The sequence below is a fragment of the Tamandua tetradactyla genome (genome assembly GCF_023851605.1).
Source record: "Tamandua tetradactyla isolate mTamTet1 chromosome 22 unlocalized genomic scaffold, mTamTet1.pri SUPER_22_unloc_3, whole genome shotgun sequence".
Lineage (NCBI taxonomy): Eukaryota > Metazoa > Chordata > Mammalia > Pilosa > Myrmecophagidae > Tamandua > Tamandua tetradactyla.
Window position 1 is genome coordinate 1344696 of NW_027518253.1, and position 14084 is coordinate 1358779.

Consider the following 14084-nt stretch of genomic DNA (forward strand, 5'->3'; position numbering starts at 1 on the left):
TCCTTATTTTTTTTTTTATTACATGCACAGGTACTGAGAAATGAACCCAGGTCTCCAGCATGGCAGGCAAGAACTCTGCCACTGAGCCACTGTGGCCCACCCTGACCCTTGTTTTAATATGGCAGATAATTTGACCAAAGTGAGTACTGCTGTTGGATGGAAGTTAGAATTTAAAGGCAATGACCCAGGGTACTTAGCTGAGGAAATTTCCAAGCTAAATGTGGAAAAGGCAGTCTAGCTGCTCCTTGCAGCTTATAGTAAAATGCAAGAGGAAAGAGATAAGTTGAGAACAGAACTTCTGTGTTCAAGGAAAACAGAAATTGAGGTCTAGAAAAGTCTGGCCTCCCAAAAAGTGAGAACCCAATGAATAGGGCCACATGTGAGGATTTATCCAAATAGGGGAACAGTCATCCATTACAGAACAAGCCAGGATAGGAGATGGAGTTATCCAGAAAGGAACTGTGGAAAGTTCTATTGTCTAATAGGTATGATCCCAGTATACTGCATAGAAAACCAACAAGAGTGGTGTGGGATCTTTGTAACTAGAACCACTGCCAGTCTGGATTAAAAGGGACAGAAAAGGAAAAATGGCTTCAGAGACAGAACCTTGGAAGCTAAGGTCTGGTGCCAGTGAGTCTCGTGCCAGAAGAATGGACCCACCCCACCTGTGAACAGGGTGAGTTGGCTACAGAGGCAGAGGGCGGGCCTTCCACTTCATTGCTCAGGTAGGGTTGTGCCACCCCAGGCCCTGGAGAGAGTGGAGCTGAGAAAAAGGTGGTCCCCCCAATGTCCCCAAAGATTGCCACCACCCCAGTGTTTGGAGAGAGCAAAACCACTACGTAGGCCATTGAAAAAGGTGGGACTGCCACTTTCTAAAGCCCCAAGGATAAATGACTCTCAGACTTTAAAGTCAAATGGAGCTTGCCCTGCAGGTTTTTGAAACTGTTTCAGTCCAATGACCTGTTTACCTTTCGATTTCTCCCTATGGCAATGGAAACAAATATCCTATGACAGTCCCTCTTTTGTATATTGGCAACAGATAACACATTCTGAGATTTACAGGTCCAGGGCCAGAGGAGAATTTTGCCTTAGTACAGACCATGCCTGTAGCTAACTGATGAGAATTTATACTGGTTTTAACCTTGTATTGTATTTGTAGTGTTACTGAAATGATTTAAGGCTTCTGTGCTATTGTGATGTAGTCAAAGTATTCTGTACATAGAAAAAAACATGTATTTTCTTGGGGTCCAGAGGGTATAATCTGCCATTTTGAAAGTATTATATACCCTAGAAAAGCCATGTTTTAATCTTGATCTGATCTTGTGGGAGCTCCTGTTCTTTTGATCCAATTTTGATACTGCAGGTTGGATGTAGCACACCAAATTGTGGGTGACCTTTAGATTACATGGATGAAACTTCAGCTCTGCTCTGAAGTTTCTGTCAGCTCTGTCGTTTCTGAGGTTTTTCCAAAATGCTTCCCCTTTTAAAGACTCTAGCAAACAAATCGAGACCCACATGGAATGGGTGGAGTCACATCCCCATCTAATCAAAAAGTCACACCCACAACTGGGCATGTCATATCCTTCCTGGAGATAATCTACTCAAAAGTTTCCAATCTAGCATATTGAATCAGGATTAAAAGAAATATCTGCTCCTACAAGATTATATCAGGATTAAAACATGGCTTTTCTGGGGTACAGAATACTTTCAAACTGACACAGAGGCCAAGGCTGGACCTACAGAGAAGCCAAGGTTTGACCTACTGAGAGGCCTGAGACCTGGCAACCCAAGCCCCAGCACAAGGTGAGGATCTCAGGAAGAAGCAAATGCAGTCACTGCACAATTGAAACTGTATTTCTCTGAAAACAACAGAACTTCTACCAAGAAAGCAAGAAAGGGAGGAGGAGGGGAGGACAGATGGAAGGCAACAGTGAGGGAACCAGGTGCCAGAGGATGGGAAGGCACCAGGATGTCCCATGAGCCCCAGGGAAGAAAAGAAGCAGCTCCCGGAAGCCCCTTGTCCTCTGAGGAGTAGGGCAGGGTCCTAGGAGTCGGGGTGCACACCTGGAGTTCCTTGTCTTGAGAGCAGCCACCCCAGGCATCCCTGTTTCCCATTTAAAGGGTGTGTGCATGGCACAGAACACATCAATGTGCCTTCTGTTTACACAGCATTAAAATCGCCTCTCCTGCAGCTCTGACACTCCACAGTGCAGAGCACACTTTTCCCCAGGTTGGATCCAGGCTGGATTCAGGAGACACTACCAAAGGCTCCCCCTCAAACACCCCCTGTTGCAGTAAGGGACTCAGCCTCTACTTCTTGCTATCGGCCCAGGCAGGTTTAAGATTCCCAAACTGCAGCGTTACCTTGTTGATGCAGCATTTTCCTATGAGTTGGAGCAGCTCGTTTGTTCTTTCTGGCTCGTGCCCAGCCACAATCCGTGCGGGTTTGGCAGACAGTGGTTCTCCTGAAACCATTATGACCACATCGATGGCTTTCTGAAGAAAGCTAATTTTTGTATCTTTATCCTGAAATGTTTCCATTTAAAGCACAAATATTAAAATACTTCAAAAAAAGTCCCTGGTCATAGCAAAAGTTATTTGGGGATGTATGAAAGAAATACTGACTCTTAATAACAAAACAGAAATAATTCATTAATGCAAATTTCATTTCTCAGTAGATAAAATAAGCATGACATGCAGTTGCCACAAATGAGAAAATGAAATGAGAAAGGGTATGTGTGGGCTGGCGAATTTGATCTTGTGTTCCAACCCTGTACCAGCATAAAAATAAGACACACTGCAGTACTGAGTCTGTAAAAACACCTAGTCAGGCAGGCGAGGACTGGGGAAGGAGGAATTCCCAGTGTGACCTACCTTTACATTATTGGACTTCTTCTCAGCATCTGTGTAGAGGCTCTTCATGAAGCCAGTTATTCTAATCACCTTCCAAAGATAAAGCGATCATTAAGAAAGATAAAGAAAAACATAATGGGGGAGGGGGTAAATAAAAGATTAAAAGACACATGCTAGGACTTGGAATATATCATGTTGAGTGAAATTAGCCAGATACAAAAGGACAAATACTACATGACTTCACTTTATAACATAACTAGAATATGCAGATCCCTGGAAGCAAAGGTTATGAGGGGAAGGGAAGAGGGGAAACAAGTTTGGATGGTGGTGCTGGTAGCCTAACATTGAAACGTGATTCATACCTCTGAATTGTATGCTTTGAAAGTGGTTAAAACCAGAAATTTTATGTTATACATATGTTACCACAATAACAACAAAAAAAGAAACATAAAAAAAGCTCAGGAGAGTGTGTGGATAATACTCAACAAAAATATTTAAAATATTAAAAAAAAAAACCTCAGGAGAGTCTATTGTCAACCCTCCAGGGGATGGCCTCTTCATGGCCTTGTCTGCTAGACCCCACAATGTGTGATTCTCTGACCCCACTGGCCCCCGGACTCGGCACCGTCCACTTAGTGGACAAACATCTGAGGGTCGTCCCTGTGTGGGGTGCTGAGCCAGCCAGGAGCCAGCCAGATCCCAGCCTGGCCCTCACGGAGCTTAGAGCCTCCCTGCAAGGAAAGGCAGACACTCATTACAAATGCCTGCTCTCCTGAGACGCGGGCTCTGCTTCCCGGGAAGCACACGGGAGCAATGCCAAATCCGAACCAAGGAGAGGGCAGGCAGGTGCCTCGGGGCCCCAAGTCTACACTGAGACCCGAAGGCTTCCACAGGAAGGGAAAAGGTGGGAGGGGCACTTAGGAAGCCTGGGCTGGATGAAAGAAAATCCAGCCAGGTCCAGCCTGTCCAAACGGTCTAAGAAGTTTGGCCGGCAGGAGGCTGAGGCCAGGGTGACCAGCTGGGGGCCTAACCAGGATGGCCCTCGGAGCCGGTCAGGAACATGAACTTTAGCCCCAAGGAGTCCTGGAAGGTTCTAAAGCACAAAAGGACCCAAACAGATGGCCTCTTACATGTATAGAATAGCAAAAACAGACTGTATCACATGCAGTGAGGACAAGCATGCCTACATACACATGCATCCCAGGTCAGCTATAAACTGCATTCACTACTTTAAGACTTATATACAAAACAAAAAATGACAGTCCCATTCTAATGTCTGGCTCCTTCTCTGCGATCAAACTACATATACTAACTTTGCATTGTCACCTATTAATAAAGATACAAGTTTTCACTTCACATCAAACTACTTCAGGATAATGTTATTGCTTTTCTTGACAGGCAAGTGGAACTGTTCTGCATTTAATATTCCCAGAATATTTTCATCTGGTCCCTTTTGAAGTTTTCTCAGTTTGCTGAGAGTTAAAAGTAGGAGCAACAATTGTGAACTGTGAGAGATTGTCGTGTCAGAAGATCAACACTTAGCTTTATGAAAGAGAGAGAGTGCATTTAGCTGTAGCTAAAATATTAATATAGTGACTTGAATACAATATGCAAACAGTGAAGAATTTTCATAGGAGGCTTTTCAGCTATTACCTCAAAATGCTTTCCAATATGTCAATCATTCTAACTTCTTTATCAAATAGATGACAACTAAATGGTTATCTTCACATAGGTGGAGAAATTAATTTTGGCATTAGATTAGCAAAAATCTTTAAAAGAAAAAGCAGGGCAGCCACTGCTGATTTGGAACGTATATCCTCTTCTACACGATGTGCCTATGGAACCAAGTCTCTTCCTGCTTGAACTGTCCTCTTCCCTTTCCCATTTGAACCCCTTTCCAGCAAGAAGCTAAGTGCCCTAGAAGCAGGGTAAGTCCGAGGCCTACTCTCTCCACCTCCCTTCTCTGGCCACATTTTGGTGGGGTGGGGGTAGGGGGTCAGGACTAATGCAGAAAATAAAAGTTAAAAAGAGAAGTCCCTACAGAGTGGAGGCCAGCCAGGCTCACGTCCTGACCACTCTGACCTGTCCCCCAGCAATGAGGGGACAACACCTGCTGACTTCACGGGGTGGTCCCTGTGCTGACCACGAGGGCATAGCAGTCCCCAGCAGGCTCTCCTTGCAGCTTGCACCTTCCCCAAACACTGTCCAGGATGCACTGGAAGTACTGGCCCAGCTAGGGGGATGAGCAGACCAGGTAAGACCACGCTTGGGATTTGGGGAGGCTCTGAGAGTTTTTCAGCACAAGTAGGATGTTTACCACCGAGGCATCCCAGGGGTGTACACATTATAAGCTAAGGGAGAACAGGTAAAGAAAAATGTATAGAAGGGTAAAGCAACCAGCCTGTTGAAAAGAGTGAGAAAAATTAAGTGTGGGCCCAACATCAGGCCAGATGACACAGCCCTGGAGGTAACCGATTCCCTTTCCCACAGAACACCCGAAGTCCCTCAGTGCACCATGGAGATGCAGCACCCTCTGCAGACACACTCTGGAGAGCTGCAGGAGCCCCGGCAACTCCATACCACAAGTGAATGTTGTGGGGCAGATTCTATGTACCTTACCCAGGGCAGGTCACCCAGACAAACAAATCACAGTCTCTGCCATCCAGGAATTCAAAATCCAGTGGGGGGAATTTACACAGACACCCAATCTCAACTTAAATAGTCCCGTGTGGACCATCAACAAATACTAACATTCAAGCCCCTCTACAACTTCCTCCAACAGGTGCAGACTAAGCATCCAAAATATGGTGCCCTCTCTGCAGTGGGCCATGAAACTAGGCGGAAGAAAAAAGGGAGAGAAACAGAAGGAAGGATTCCGTTCTCCCAGGATTTCCTGGGACCCTTCCACACGCGAGGCCTCGGGGGTAACCGAGGGGAGCACACAGGGCCGCGCCCCGGTTGGAGGGAAAAGTCACAGCAGCAGCTCTGCCAAGCAGAACGCCAGGCGCTCCGACGAGACACATGGGTGGCCTGGAAAGGCCGGGCCTGGGGCGCCCGCGCGCTCCCTGGAGACGGCACAGGAGGGTGCGCGAGACCTGGAGGGCAGGGGCAGGGGCAGGGCCAGGGCCAGGGCCTCCGCGACCAACAGGTCGAGCCCAAGCGCTCGCCCCTCGGGCTGAAGGTCCAGGGGCGCACAGCATCGCGAGGCCCACGCGCCGCCCGCCGCGACCCCGGCCCCGGCCCCGGCCCCGACCCCAGCCCCGGCCTGATCCCGACCCCGACCCCGACCCCCGCACCGACCCCGACACCGGGCCCGGCCCCGATCCCGGGCCCCAAACTCCCGCGCCCACCTCGGTGATAATGTCGTGCGGGTAGCGGAAGGGGGGCTTGCTCAGCAGCTTCTCCGTCAGCGGCAGCCGCCGAATCACCTTCCCCAGCGCCTCCTGCGGGCGCCTCACCACCGCCGCGTTCATGGCGGCGCCCCGCGCCCCTCAGCCGGCCCGGTCCGGCCCCCGCCGCACTGCCCAGCCGCCCGGGCTGGCCGCCGCGGGGTCCCATCCCACAGTGCACCGCCGCACGCCATGGCGCCTGCGCGGAGGACGCCGGGCGTTCTGTCGCTAGGGCAGCGCGCCTTAGCAACGGACGCCCGCCCCGCCCCGCCCAGGTAGGAGGCGGGTCTGCGGTCCCGGGTCGCCGCCGCGTTTCGGCCAGGACGCAGAGCGAGCGCTCCCCGCGTTACCGGGGGCCCGAGCGCTGCGTGACGGTGACCTAGGCGCCAACATTTGGGTGGGTGGTTCCCCAAAGTTCCGAGGCTCTCCTCGGCTTTGATTCTTTGGGGGAGGGGTGGGGGGCGGGCGTGTTATCTCAAAAGACAAGAAATGGGAAACGCCGTTTCCACCTGTTACTGATTATGGCTTTACTGGGCAAGGCCCTTGTGTGCTCTGAGACCCCGTTAATGGTCCTGTAAAACAGGACGACAGCGCACCTGCCTAGCCGACCCCCATCCCAGCCAGGCGAGGCTGTGTCACGGCGTGCACAGTGACGCCTCGTGGCCTCCCACCCTGCGGAGCCGTGCCGCTGTGCTCCGGCGGGGTCCGTGGTCGGCCCTGCGGCTCGTCTGCCATGCGCAGGCTCACCGCCAAATCCTTCTAGCACTTTGGAAGCGTGCTAGAAACAGACTAGAAACTTGGTCTGTTTCTAGTTCTTCGAATGGATGCCTTAATAACTTTTTATTTACCTTCACTTCTGCCATTTTGAAAGTCCTTCATTCTTTGTGTAGATCCAAACGTCCATCTGGTACACCGCACTCCTGTCTGAAGAACTTCTTCTTTTTCCTTCAGCGCAGCTGCTGGCAATGAATGCTCTCACCGTTTGACTGGCAAAGTCTTTATCGCACCTTTCCATTTAAAAGACAGTTTCACTGGATGTAGAATTCTGGATAGAAATAATTTTTTGGTTTTTTTCAGTACTTTGAAGCTGTTGCTACACTGGCTTCTGGTTTGCATAGTTTCAGACAGGAAATCTGCTGTAATTCTGACTGTATTCTGTCTATGAAGTTACTTTTTTTTCTTTGGCTGCCTTCAAGATATTCTTTTTGCCATTGCTTTTCAGAGGTTTGACTATGATGCATCTAGATGTGCTTTTTTAATTTAAATTCTATAGTAAGTATTATTTATGTACAATAAAATCCACCCATTTTTAAGTGATACATTTTGTTACCTTCTGGTAATTATATTCAATCAGATAGCCACCACCACAATCAAGGTAGGAAACAGTTCCTGCACCCTAAGAAGTTTCCTCCTGCCCCTTTGGGGCCTGTCCCCTCCCCACCTTGAGGCCCAGGCAACCCCTGATGAATTTTTTTTCATTGTAATTTTGCCTTTTCTAGAATTTCATATAAATGGAATAAAACAGTGCATAGCTTTTTTGTTTGATTCTTTCTTTTATCGTAATGCTTTTAAGACTCACCCATGTTGTTACGTGTATCAATATGTCATTCTTTTTTGTAACATATAAATATGCCCTGCATGTATATACCACAATTTGTTTATCCCTTTCCTAGTTGATGGGCATTTCGATTGCTTTCACTTTTGATTATGTATGAATAATGCCACTGTGAGCATTCACATACCAATCTGTCTGTGGATATAAATACATTTTTCTTTGATAAATACCTAGGAGTCTACTCCTACTACTGGGTTGTATGGTAGAGTAGGTTGAATTATGTCCCCCAACAATAAATATTCTTAATTTTAATCTTCATTGCTGGGGGTATGAACTCATCATAAATAGGACCTTTAGAAGATGTTATTTTTGTTAAGGTGTGGCCAGCTGAATCAGAGTGGGACTTAATCCATATTATTGGCCTTATAAAGAGAACCCAGAAGTCGTAGAAGCCAGAAAGGAAAGCATATTGTTATGTGGTGGGAGGCAGAGATGCCAGCCATGGAAGCCCAAGGTTTGGCTATATAAGAATAAGAACTTATTCTTATATAGCAACTATAAGAATGCTCCCAACTCCAGAAAAAAGCAAGCCCTGCCAATCTCTTGATTTGGGAAGTCTTTTAGCCTTGGAGCCCTGAGCCTATGAGTACTTGTTGTTTAAACTAACCCACTGTGTGTTATTTGTCATAGAAAACTGGCAAACTAAGATAATGTGGTGAGAATATGTTTAACTATATACCATACTCTTTTCAAAGTGACTGTGCCATTTTTCATTCCCAGCAGCAATGGCTAGGAGTTCCAGTTCCTCCCCACGCCTGCCAGCAGCTGGCATCATCTGTCTTTTTAACTACAGTCATTGTAGTGGTTCTATCAGTATTGTATTGTGTTTTAAAAAAGCATTTCTCTGATGACTAGTGATTTTAAGCATTTTTCGCTTGCTTTTTGGCCATTTATATACCTTTGAGAAAAATATCCCACAGAGTGTCACCAAGCATCTATTGCATCACGGCTTTGAGCTGACTTCTGTCTAGGTGCTGGGATATAAAGGGGAACATCTCTCCTAGTAAGCAATGTCCACTGCTGTCCACTGCTCCTGGGCCCACCCCTCTCTGTGCCACTGATCACATCCTGGACCCGGGCATGGGTGGGTGAGGGGAGCAGGGCTCACCTCCCCCCAGAGGCATCAACCTCATTTCTCCCCGAACATCACCACACAGATGGGACGGCTGTGTGAGACATTCCAGAGAGGTTGGGAAACACCCAAGAAGAAGACAAGCCCTCAGGGAGGGAGTTTAACATCTCCCACTGAACCGCCCGGGGTCCATGGGAGAAAGTCCTCCAGGCACTGCACCCTTGGGTGGCTTCCCTCCTGGGTGGCCCCCCATTCTTGCTTCTGCTCCCCACCTCCAGGTCACCCTTGGCCAGGTGCCTCTGTCTGACCCAGCCTTGTTGAATCTTCCCGACATTCAGGAAACACCACCCTCTACCCTGGGGGCTGCCCTCCTCCAGCGTCCATCCCTTTCCTGCGGCACCACAGTCCTCAGCATCCATTCTCCAGGGCTCTGCAGGTGGCACCTGGCCCTCTAATGCCCTGGAGCAGGCCAGGCTACTGGTGGTCGCCACAAAGGGGCCCCTCCAGGGCTGCCCAAAGCCCCCTTCTTCTCCTGGTTGTCCACACGCCCCGGTAACTGACATGCATCCCGCTTCCCAGGAATAAACGTTAATTTTCTGACAGTTCTCCCCCTGACCTCACCTCAGGCCTCCCAGAAAGTTTTCAGAACGGGCCGGGCCCAAGACACCGGCCCTCATCACCCAGGCTCTCTGTGCCCTGCAGTTCCCAAGCAGCTGGGCGCAGGGACGCCACAGGCTTCTGGGACCTGGGTGCCTCTCTGCTCTCCCCAGGCCGTTGGCAGCAGAGCCAGGCTGTACCCTCGTGTGGTGCTGGTATGGGGTCCTGGGTGTGATGCCAAAGGCCGGGGGCTTTCCAGGCCTGCACCCGCCTTGCCCTCAGTGCAGGCCAGCTGCCCACGCGCAAGCTGACTGCCGGCCAGGGGCTGCTGCCACCTGGGCCCCGAGGTTGCGTCCACCTGGCATGTGCTCTGAGGGTGGGACTGGGCAGGCCTTGCCTTAGAACAGTGTTCAGGGCCTCCGGGTCAGCAGCCAAGGTCAGCGACCACTGAGTCCCCCTCTGCCCCGGCTCAGGCTGACCCCAGCCGGCATCCGTTGCTTAGGGGACGGCGCACTTGGGACTTGGGCTCCCAGTGTGGTCACAGCCGGCCGATCAGGGAAGATGTCGTGGCCGGTCCCCTCTAGTCCATGAGGACACTGCAGCCCTCAGGCACCACAGCTCCCCTGCCTCTGGCATGGCACCTCTGAGGGTCTCCCTCTGGCCATCCAGTGAGAAATGATGTCCCCTGCCTGCCTCGAAGTCCTGGAGGGCAGAGAGACTATGCCATGTCTATGGCCGTGTGGCCTCTGGGCCGTGGCCGAGCCCCAGTGCACGCGTTGGGGTGTCTGGAGGGGTCTGGGACATGGCTGTAGGCCCCACGGGGAGCCGGCCTGGAGGACTTGGCCATGGGTGGACACACAACCCAGAGGCCTTGGGGAGCTTGGGTTCTATTCGGGCCCCACCGACTACCGCATTCCCTCCATGTGCCATCTTGGAACATGGTCTGGAAAATGGAAGGAGCAGTTCTTGCTTTGCCGGGCGTGGTGCATCTTAGGGATAAGGCAGATGTGCATGGGAAAGGCTCCAAGAAGGGTGACTATGTGTTATCACGCAGCACCCAGTCACCCACTCGGCACTCAGCTAGGAGTTACTGAGACCCCAGGTAAGGGCTTCGGGCTGTGCACCAGAGGTCAGCTTGCACCGCTGCAAGTCTGTGTCAGAGACCCACCCCTGCTCCTGCCCTGCTGGAGGCCAGAGAAAGTGCTAGAGTGTGAGAGTGAGCTCCAGCACCCCCACCTCCCCCCCATTACTATTGACTCCCAGGGCAAAGGCTGGTGCAGCTGTGTGTGTGTGTGTGTGTGTGTGTGTGTGTGTGTGTGATTGGTGGAGCCAGGTCACATCACCATGCCCTGGTGCTTGACCAGCTGAGAACTCAATATTTTTCTTTTCTGGATTTTAGAAGGGCAGAACCCTTAATTTGTACCCCAAAATGGTGAGGCAAGATGCAACAGTAACAGAAGTTTCCAACTTAGGGGGATATCTGCCTCCACTGGGCTTCCTGGACCCAGTCCACCTTCCTTCAGCCCAGTGGATGGGCATTTGGTTCCCCAGCAAGGGTTGTCAGAATTAGCATATGAAGATACTGAATGCCCAGTTCCATTAGAATTTTAGATAGAGAATAAATATATTTCTTTAGTATAAGTATATCCCAGATATTGCATAGGATATACTCATACTAAAAAAATTATTGTTTATCTGAAAGTCTCATGGAGCTGTGTAGCCTGTATTTTTCCTGGTAGCCCCAGCCACCATTGCCGCTGCCCCTGTAGGCCCAGGGCTGCTTGAGTTCTCCTCCTGCCTGGAACCTGCCCCCCTTCCCTCTTCCTGACCCACTTCCTGGGCTTTCGGCAGATGTGGAGCTCTGGGGTGGGTCCTGCCAGCCTCACCAGGCCTTTGTCGCTGGGAATATTTGCCTCCCAGGCGGGGGACACAGGGCCTGAGAGCTACCCTACTTTGTGTTCCTCCCGATCTGGGGTGAGTCATGGCCACGATAGCTCATTCATTCATTCAGAAACTACTTATTTCAAAAGAATCTCCTGCCAGCTTTTTATTTTTCAAACATTCTCTTTATGGTATTTTTCTATAGTTATTCAAGCAGTTCTCTGTGTTTATGAATGACTCTGTTTTTTTATGCTCTCTGCCTTTCCCCCCAGCACTTTCAGGACTCTTTGGGGAGTGTGGAGGTGATGTAGGCCATGTAGCTGCTGCCTACCAGCACCCCCCGACAGGAGGCTCCATCCCTTGCCTGCTGCATGGAGGCACTGATGTCCAGCATTCTCAGTTGTGTGTCCCCACACGTGCTCTCCAGGGTGTGGGCTTGGCCCTCCCGGAGAGCCGCGGGCCCACTGAGGGGCAGTGCCCAGGCTGGGCCACAGCTGGCTGGAGGGAACCGTCAGGACTGGGCAGTGGGAGGAAAGAGAGAGCTCCCTGGAAAAACAAGAACAGTCTGCAACCAAGGCAGAGCCTGGCGACTGGGACAATGACCAAAGGCAGAGCTGAAGGTTTCAACACCAGGAAATGACCTTGAAATATATTGGGGACTGGGGGAGAGATGCACAGCCCGAAGCCCTTACCTGGGGTCTCAGTAACTCCTAGCTGAGTGCCGAGTGGGTGACTGGGTGCTGCGTGATAACACATAGTCACCCTTCTTGGAGCCTTTCCCATGCACACCTGCCTTATCCCTAAGATGCACCACGCCCGGCAAAGCAAGAACTGCTCCTTCCATTTTCCAGACCATGTTCCAAGATGGCAGCTTTCGTTCACAGGCCCATTGTAGAAGCCAGGCAGGACCACGGAAGGCAAATGACCCATGGACTTAGCAGCCGCAGAACGGACCAACAGCTCCCCCTTCCCAGGGACGTGGGTCTGTACGCACCCCCAGACAGGGTCAGCACAGGTGGCCCCCATCTCTCGGTCAAGGGAGATGACGTTAGCTAGCAGGGCCCAGATGGGTTCGAAAGTCTCGGGCTGGGGGACTTCGAAGGTGCCCTACAGATCTGAGCTGTTGCCCCCAGCTTCGTCCATTCACACCTTCTGATATGCAAGGCACAGATTGTTTTCCTCACTAGCACATAGCTAAACACATTCAACTTAAAAAGACACTCATAAGAAAAGAAAAGATACTCAGTATTTTATTAAAATATGGTCAACACATTTATACCTGTGTACCTCCCTCTGGGGTTTCTGAGCCAAATGTTTGTTTTTTCTTTTCTTTTCTTTTCTTTTTTTTATCAACATCATCCATTACCAAAGCTTACCCACAGTCCCAAATAGAAACTCTGTGCATTTTAAACCTTCACTCCCCATTCCCTATCTCCTCTCCACCCCCTGGTAAATTACATTCTAGATTCTGACTCTGCGAGTTCACTTATTCTAATTATTTCACATCAGAGAAATCATACAATATTTGTCCATTTGTAACTGGGCTATTTCATTCAATAGGGTATCTTCAAAGTTCCTCCATATTTTCGCAGGTATCCAAACTTCATTCCTTTTACCTGCTGAGTAATCTTCTATGGTGTGTACAGACCACATTTTGTTTATCCATTCATTGCTTGATGGACATTTTGGTTGCTTCCATCTTTGGGCAATTGTGAATGTAAGAGGGTTTTTTCCCCTAAAATAAAAGCACACTTAGGGTGGGCCATGGTGGCTCAGTGGCAGAGTTCTCACAGAGACCTGGGGTCAATTACTGGGGCCTGCCCATATTAAAAAAAAAAAACTTAAAGAGACTTCAGAGTTCAGATTCTTGATTTCCTGTAAATTTTGAGAATATTCTGTTTATGTAAACTCTTATCTATCTCTAAAAATCAAATTCAACAGATCTCCTTTAATTTGAGATGTATTTATCTAATTGAGTAGTACCCTCTAGAGATGAAAAAATACTGTGTGTTATTTTATCCTCACAAAATGAGAGGAAAAGTCCCTTCTGAGCAGACACATGAGCACACAGAGGATATATATATGTAACTGCAGATCTGTACCTTCAGCCACAGGCCAAAAACCAACACTGAAACACACCAGTCCAGATCCCAAAGAATTGTTCTCCTTCCCAAGGAGCAAAAAAGCATAATTGATTTGACTCACAAGTAGGCAATAGGCAAACAAGCAAAAAGACCAAAAAACTGGATTCTGTCTCTCACCCGCATGCATCTCCCACATCCATCCACAGAAGTCACCCAAGTTAAAAAAAAAATACAATTCCCTGCATGCAGCCACCAGTGAGGGATAACGTATTAATAACAAGTGAACCAGAAACACAAAATCAGTAGGATAAAAAGAGAGAATTTACAAAAGGAAAGCTGCTGCCTTTATTCTCTCCAGGAACCAAGAAAGACATGGGTGGGTTTGAGCAGCCCAAGAGGTGGGCTTGTCCAGCAAAGCAGCTGACTCGGCCCCGGCAGGTCAACCTACCTTGCCATCCCAGCAGAAACTCCAAAACTGCTAAAGGGTAATTTTCAAAATGGTAAAATCATGACTCTCATACAAATACAAAAGGAACACATGGAAGAGTTTATTCCTTCCCTTCATTAAGGAGAAAATCAATTAGACGTTAAAA

General features: G+C 49.3%; 1 pseudogene across 1 annotated transcript in view; it reads right to left on the bottom strand.

Moving 5' to 3' along the window:
* Positions 1-6352, bottom strand: part of LOC143672992 (TRAF3-interacting protein 1-like) — a 28601-nt pseudogene extending 22249 nt beyond the window's left edge. The window contains exons 1-3 of the transcript XR_013170120.1: positions 6204-6352; positions 2875-2943; positions 2365-2526 (exon numbers count right to left, since the gene is read on the bottom strand). The product of XR_013170120.1 is annotated as a TRAF3-interacting protein 1-like (transcript). The remainder of the gene's footprint in view (positions 1-2364; positions 2527-2874; positions 2944-6203) is intronic.
* Positions 6353-14084: the final 7732 nt, after the last annotated feature.